This window comes from Mesoplodon mirus (assembly GCF_964341445.2).
Source record: "Mesoplodon mirus genome assembly, chromosome: 3".
In the NCBI taxonomy this organism is placed as follows: Eukaryota; Metazoa; Chordata; class Mammalia; order Artiodactyla; family Ziphiidae; genus Mesoplodon; species Mesoplodon mirus.
Window position 1 is genome coordinate 88,035,387 of NC_138978.1, and position 7,073 is coordinate 88,042,459.

Consider the following 7,073-nt stretch of genomic DNA (forward strand, 5'->3'; position numbering starts at 1 on the left):
TGAGGCTCCTGGAAAACTCAGGCAGGCTGCGAGGCTCAGAAGATCAGGCCTCATGGATATCCCCAGACTCTCCCTGAGAGACAACTCCCTGGGAGAAGGACAGCAAGACCCGTGGTTGGCAGATGCAACCCGCTGGGTGTTCTAGCTCTGTCGCTTACTGGTCTCGTGGAGGAGAGGGAAAGGCTGGGACTTCTCAGAGGCAGACATTAGAGTCATTTCTATTTCTGCATAAGGACATCAGTGGTTTAAGAAGCCCAGGTTCTGATAACTAGCAGCTTTTTAAAACCCAACCCAAATCTGTTGAGTCCCAATCTTGTCTCTTTCCACCAAACCATACTAATAGTTCCACATCCAGCACAGGGAGCAAAAGCCTTGAGCCAAAAGCCATTAGAGCCTGTTAGAGCCTTGGGGAGTGATAAGGATGGGGGAGATCAAGCCGATAACCAAGTTTGATTGGTAGAGGAGAGGGAACACATTTCCTCACCTACTGCTGCGAGCTTGTAACCAACCCCAGCCCACCTCCGCCTTGCCCCCCTGGCACGCTGCTCATCACAAGCCCAGAAACAGCATTAAATGAGTGAGTTGCTGAAAGTAGAATAGCTGCGTGACAGAACACCTGTAAAGTTGATAAAAGGAAATATTAAAACACACTTCCATATCCCACTACCTTAGCTTAACCACTAGTAATACTTTGGAGTGTTTTTTCCTCAATCTTAAAAAAAAAAACTCAAGGTGTATATTTTGCATGCTATGATCGTGTTGTATAATTGTCTGTGTAAGTGACGTGTTATGATTTTATTTATTAACATTTTTCTGGACAATTGGATTGTTTCTTTTTCCCTACTATGAATGATGCTGTGATTTTTTTTTAAGTGCATTTGGGTTTCTGTGTATATATAATTCTTTCTTTAGGATTGATTGCCAGAAACGGAATTACTGCATCAAAGAATAAGGACCTTTTTAAGTTTATGAACACATATTGACAAATTATTTTCCCAAATGAGTATAATAATTACACCTCTGCCAAGAAAAATTATAAAGACCATAGTAACCAAGGAACAGAAGAATGTAGTCATTAAAGGCGTGGACTCTGAGCCAGATTTCTACAATCTAGAAATTCTGGCTCTGTCATTTATTAGCCTTAGACAAGTTCCTCAACCTCTCAGTCCCTCAATTTCTTTACCTGTGAACATACTTATAATAATAGCACCTACCTCATAGTTTGTTGCACTGCACAGATTTAACGAGATAATAGACGTGAAGCATCGAGTAGGCATTTATGAAGTGTTAGTTATTGTCACTATATACCAAGCACTATCGAGGCCCTTTCATACATTTTCTTGAACCATCCCAATAAACATGCTGTGGAAATAGACTTGAAGAGATTTGCCTTTCCTAGATCACGTAGCCGAGAAGGACAGGGTCGAGATTCAAACCCAGGCCAGCCTGGCTGCAGACCCTGTAGGTGGACTCTTGGAGGTAGGGCCCACAGTGTGGGAGCAGTAGCTTGCATACTCTGGACAATGACCAGGAATTGCCAGGAAGCGTTTTACTATGGATTTCTGACATCCCCAATCAGACCGACCACCTGAGAGATTCAGGCTCTCAGACCTCATCTCCCACAGGAGGCCTTGGGTTCTGGGCTTTCCAAGATTACTTTCAACTCTCATGGTCTGTGTCTCCATCAAATTGAGTAGTTCATCAAGGCTGGGGCTGGTAGAGAGTGGCAAATGATCACTGCCTCTTCCTAAAATACCCTTCTTATTAATAAACAAATATTTATTTTGTGTTCCCCTTTCTAAAATATTTTTAACTCTTCCTGTTGTCAGGTAAGGGCCAATTCAGTGATAGGGGCCATGAGGTTTCATTTGAGCTTTAATTAAAATGCACCCACCACACACACACCCCTGCACATGACCCCCAGTCCAGACGTGTCTGATGAAAGAACGAACAGGGCATCTGTGCGAATCAGGAATTTGCTTGTGCACTGCATGGTTTCTTTGTCCACTAGTAGAAGAATGTCCTGGTTGCAACAAGGAAACACAAGGGACAGCACCAGAATGAACTCTGACTCAGGATGGTAACCTGGGTGACCAGTGTGGCAGCTGAGTTTAAAAGCAGTCCCTGAGGCCTGAAGGATGGAAAGGCAAGTGGTGGCATAGTTGTTCCACAGGAGGATGGGGTTTGTGGATTCAACAGCACGATTCAGTTTAATTCAACAAATATTTAGTGAATACTGGTTGAATGTCATGTACCGTGCCCTATGTGGGGTACAGAGATGGATATGGGGGTCTCTGCTCTCCTTTACCCACAAAGAAGGGACTATAGCAGGGAAGGTAAATAAAAGAGAAAATTAATGAATGAAGAATATTTCCCTCCAACCCCAGGCCTCTGAGATGGCCATTTGGCCTGGCATACAGGGACTTTTTCCTTTTTTCTTTTTTGGCTGCACTGCATGGCTTGCAGGATCTTAGTTCCCTGACCGGGGATCGAACCTGGGTTCATGGCAGTGAAAGCCTGAGTCTTAACCACTGGACCTCCAGGGAATTCCCCAGGGACTTTTCTTTTGACCAGTGTGATAGTTAATTTTTCGTGTTACTTTGACAAAGGGACACCCAGATAGCTGGTAAAACGTTATTTCTGGATGTATCTGTGAGGGTGTTTCCCAAAGAGATTAACATTGCATCAGTAGATAAAGTAAAGAAGATCACACTTAACAATGTGGGCTGGCATCATCCAGTCTATTGAAGGCCCTAATAGAACAAAACGGTGGAGAGGAAGGGTGAATTCTCCACCCCACCCCCCTTCTCTCTCATCTTCTCTTAGCCTTGGACATTGGAATTTCTGGTTTTCAGACCTTCAGCCTCGGACTGGAGTTGCACCATCAGCTGCCCTGTTTCTCAGGCATTTAGACACAGACTGAATTATACCACTGGTCTCCTGGTTCTCCAGCTTGCAGATCGTGGCACTTCTTGGCCTCCATAACAGTGTGAGCCAATTCCTATAATAAATTTCCTCATATATATCTAGATATATCCTATTGGTTCTATTTCTCTGGAGAACCCTGATGAGTACAACCAGTCAGCACCATTGCACAGTTTCTGCTAAAGATCTGAAATTAACAAAATACATGAGGCTGGGGTTAGAATTTTGGAGCATCAAAATATTCGACCAGTTGTGAAGAATGTGATGTACTTTTTGCACAGACATTTTTCCTTCTGGTTTGGGAAGTATTTTGGATTGTAGAAAGGCATTTATTTGATTTTGGCATATTCCATGATGCTTGTCTAGCCAAAATTTCTCCATGTTTTTGCTTGGATTCTCTGGGAAGGAGTCAGAGAAGGTGGATGAAAATGTTTTCTTTCTTTCTTTCTTTTTCTTCTCTCTCTCTTTCTTTCTAATAGCAAAGTTGAGATTAACTATTACTATTAACTATTTTTGGTACTAAGACCAGCTGTATTTCTCTCTGGAATCCTAAAAAGTGGTTATTGTGTGATAGAAATGAACAATGTTTCATGCTTCCTTATAATAGATGCAATACTCAATACACAGTGTTGATATCACAGAAAAGTACAAATTGGTAAAAATTATACTTTAGGAAACTATGGCACTGTCTAGCAAGGTACCAGTTGTCTAATGATCTGGTTTAATCCATGGATATGTTTTAGACTAGACTGTCTGAAAAAGCACATAAGCTGATGTATGCTTCAAACAATCCTCCCTGAAAATTGCTTCTCCCTACTGAGTTTTTAGTAAATATTGGATGGGCTTCCCTGGTGGCACAGTGGTTAAGAATCTGCCTGCCAATGCAGGAGACATGGGTTGGAGCCCTGATCGGGGAAAATCCCACATGCCGCAGAGCAACTAAGCCCGTGCACCACAACTACTGAGCCTGCGCTCTAGAGCCCATGAGCCACAACTACTGAGCCTATGTGCCACAACTACTGAAGCCCGCGCACCTAGAGCCCATGCTCCTGACAAGAGAAGCCACCACAATGAGAAGCCTGCGCACCACAACGAAGAGTAGCCCTGCTCGCTGCAACTAGAGAAAAGCCCACGTACAGCAGCAAAGACCAATGCAGCCAAAAATAAAATAAAATAAAATAATTTAAAATAAATAAATTAATTAATTAAAAAATAAATATTGAATGACAAAATGAGATTATATTCCCAGCCAAATCCTGGAATGTAGCTATCCTGAGTTGTCTAAATTCAGACACACATGCCTTAATAGACAATTCAAGGGTAGAGTTTGGCCTATTATGAAAGCTGAGGTCCCTAAGGACAGCTGGCTGGGTAAAAGGCTTTTCTCACCTACAAGGGAAAACCAAAGTCAGGTGTAGACTTTTCCTGAGGAAATTGTTTTGAGTTTTTGTAGCACACAAACTCAACTCTAAAAGCTCACATCCATAGAACATGGCCAAAATGATATTTTTCCAACTTTATATTTTCAATACAGAAAAGTTCAAAGAATAGTGCAATGAACATCCAAATAATTCTAGCTAGATTCAACTCCAACATAACCTTAATATAAAATTTGAATAAAAATATTAACACCAAAAGAAAATCTTAATTAAGCATCCCCAGAATTCATAACTTTTAGTAGGGCTACTTCCTGCCATATCTACCCTCTGGGTAGATGTACAGGGGGATAATTAAACAAAGTAACTTACATAACATTGTTTTAACATTATAAACCAGTTAAAAGAGGAGAAATAGGGGCTTCCCTGGTGGCGCAGTGGTCGGGAGTCCGCCTGCCGATGCAGGGGACACGGGTTCGTGCCCCGGTCTGGGAAGATCCCACATGCCGTGGAGCAGCTGGGCCCATGAGCCATGGCCACTGAGTCTGCGCGTCCGGAGCCTGTGCTCCGCAACGGGAAAGGCCGCAACAGTGAGAAGCCCGCATACCGCAAAAAAAAAAAAAAAAAAGAGAAATACCTACTGAATACAAACCAAATGTAAATTTATTTTGCAAGTATATACCTTCTCTGGCAGCAATTACCCAAGAGGGTTTTATCAAGAGCTCTGAGTTTGAGATGATAAGACTCATTTTATCTGCATATACAGAAGTGCTTGCTTTTCTTTTCTTTTTTTTTTTTTTTTACAACAGAAGGGAGTTGTCAAGCTCAGCTATGAAAACTGTTTTATTGCTCAGGTTCTTTAAGATTTAATATATGTGTTAATAGGGTGCAGAGATAGAGTGTATCTGTGTTGAACTTGTGCAGATGGCTCCATAACCAATTCATGCCAACAGACCTAAAGGCTGAGAAAATGTCAAAGGAATATTATGTTGAATGTAATAGACAAGCTATGTCTAAAGTCTGCCTATTCCTTATGTACAACACTAGCCAGAAAAACCCAGGCTCAGAATTTGTCAATCAAGATAATAACTCATTTTTTTGGTTGTTGACTATGAGTTCTTTCCCCATTTTATCTCATTGACTACAACAACCCTATGAGGTAGGCAGTGTTATTGTTATTATTCCTATTGTATGGGTGAGGAAACTGAAGCTGAGAGGTAACTTTGCCCGAAGTCACACAGTTAGTTAACAGGATTCAAACCTAAGTGGATTTGATATTAAAGCCCAGATTTTTAACTCTGGTTACACTACTCCCCTATAATAAGCAAACAGACTAGATGGTCCTTTAATCAGGCAGGCTTTTTCAAAGACAGAATAAATGCTGGCTGCTCTTCTGCCAGGCATGGTCATGTCTGTGGAGGGAACCAGTCAGAAATACCTCTTGTTTATAAGGACCAGAGCTTGTGATTTCACAGCGATTGTTAAACAGCTCTAGAAATAAAGTCTTGGGTACTTTATTCTCTTTTATAAACTTTTATTGTTATATAATATATATATATATAACATATATAAATATATATAAAAATATAGATAGATAGATAGATACAGTAAAAGTGCATACATCTTAAGAGTATAGCTTGGCTAATTTTTTTTTTTTTTTTTTTTTTTTTTTTGCGGTACCTGGGCCTTTCACTGTTGTGGCCTCTCCCGTTGTGGAGCACAGGCTCCGGACGCGCAGGCTCAGCGGCCATGGCTCACGGGCCCAGCCGCTCCGCGGCATGTGGGATCCTCCTGGACCCGTGTCTCCTGCATCGGCAGGTGGACTCCCAACCACTGCGCCACCAGGGGAGCCTGAGCTTGGCTAATTTTTACATAGATATACACCCAAGTCAAGATCTAGATTATTTTCAGGACCTCAGGTGCTATACTGAATTTGTATTTTTTAACCAGTTGCTTAACGTGGGAGACCATTACTGAGCTCTGGTTAGAAATTGGCTTGGGAGCTACAAAAATCCAGGCCATTGACCATGGTCTGTAGAGTTAGGTAAAGTGAGCCTCCCCTGAGCCTGCTCACATCTGGGTTGCCACTCCATCATCTTGCCTTGGAGATCATGTTCAAAGTGCCAAATCTAATGGCCTCAGTTTCTTCCAAAAGTTAATAGCAAAGAAGGTTTTATTGTTTTTGTTTGTTTTCATGGAAAATATCAAACATATATAGATAGAATAGTAAAATGTACCCCATGTACCCATCACCCAACTTCAACAGTAAATCTATGGCCAAACTTGTTTCATTTGATCATTTATCTCCCCATCCACTGCTCCCCTCCTCCACCTGACTATTTTGAAGTAAATCCCAAATATCATATCATTTCTTCTATAAACATTTCAGGACATCTCTCTAAAGAATAAGGACTCTTCTTAGCAGCAGTTTTGATGCAAAGAAAAATTATAGATCTTTGCTTTTATAAGTAAGTGTCAGGTGGACATTCCAGATTTTGGTTGTTTCATCATTAGTCCTATGAAGGTTTTCTTGGCCAACCAGTAGTTCTTGACAAATCATGTACTAGGAAAGTGATACCTTCATTTTCAGGAAAACTGGTTATGAGTTTTCTACATCCAAAGCAGTTTATGTAAAATTCACCTAATGATAAATTACCAGGTGTTTGAAAGCTCTCAGCCACCTTACTCTTGTCAGTGCACCGATCACCCTAATCTAATTCCTAGGTATTATGGCTCTATGACAAGGATGCTCTTAGTTAAGCCAGAGAAGAG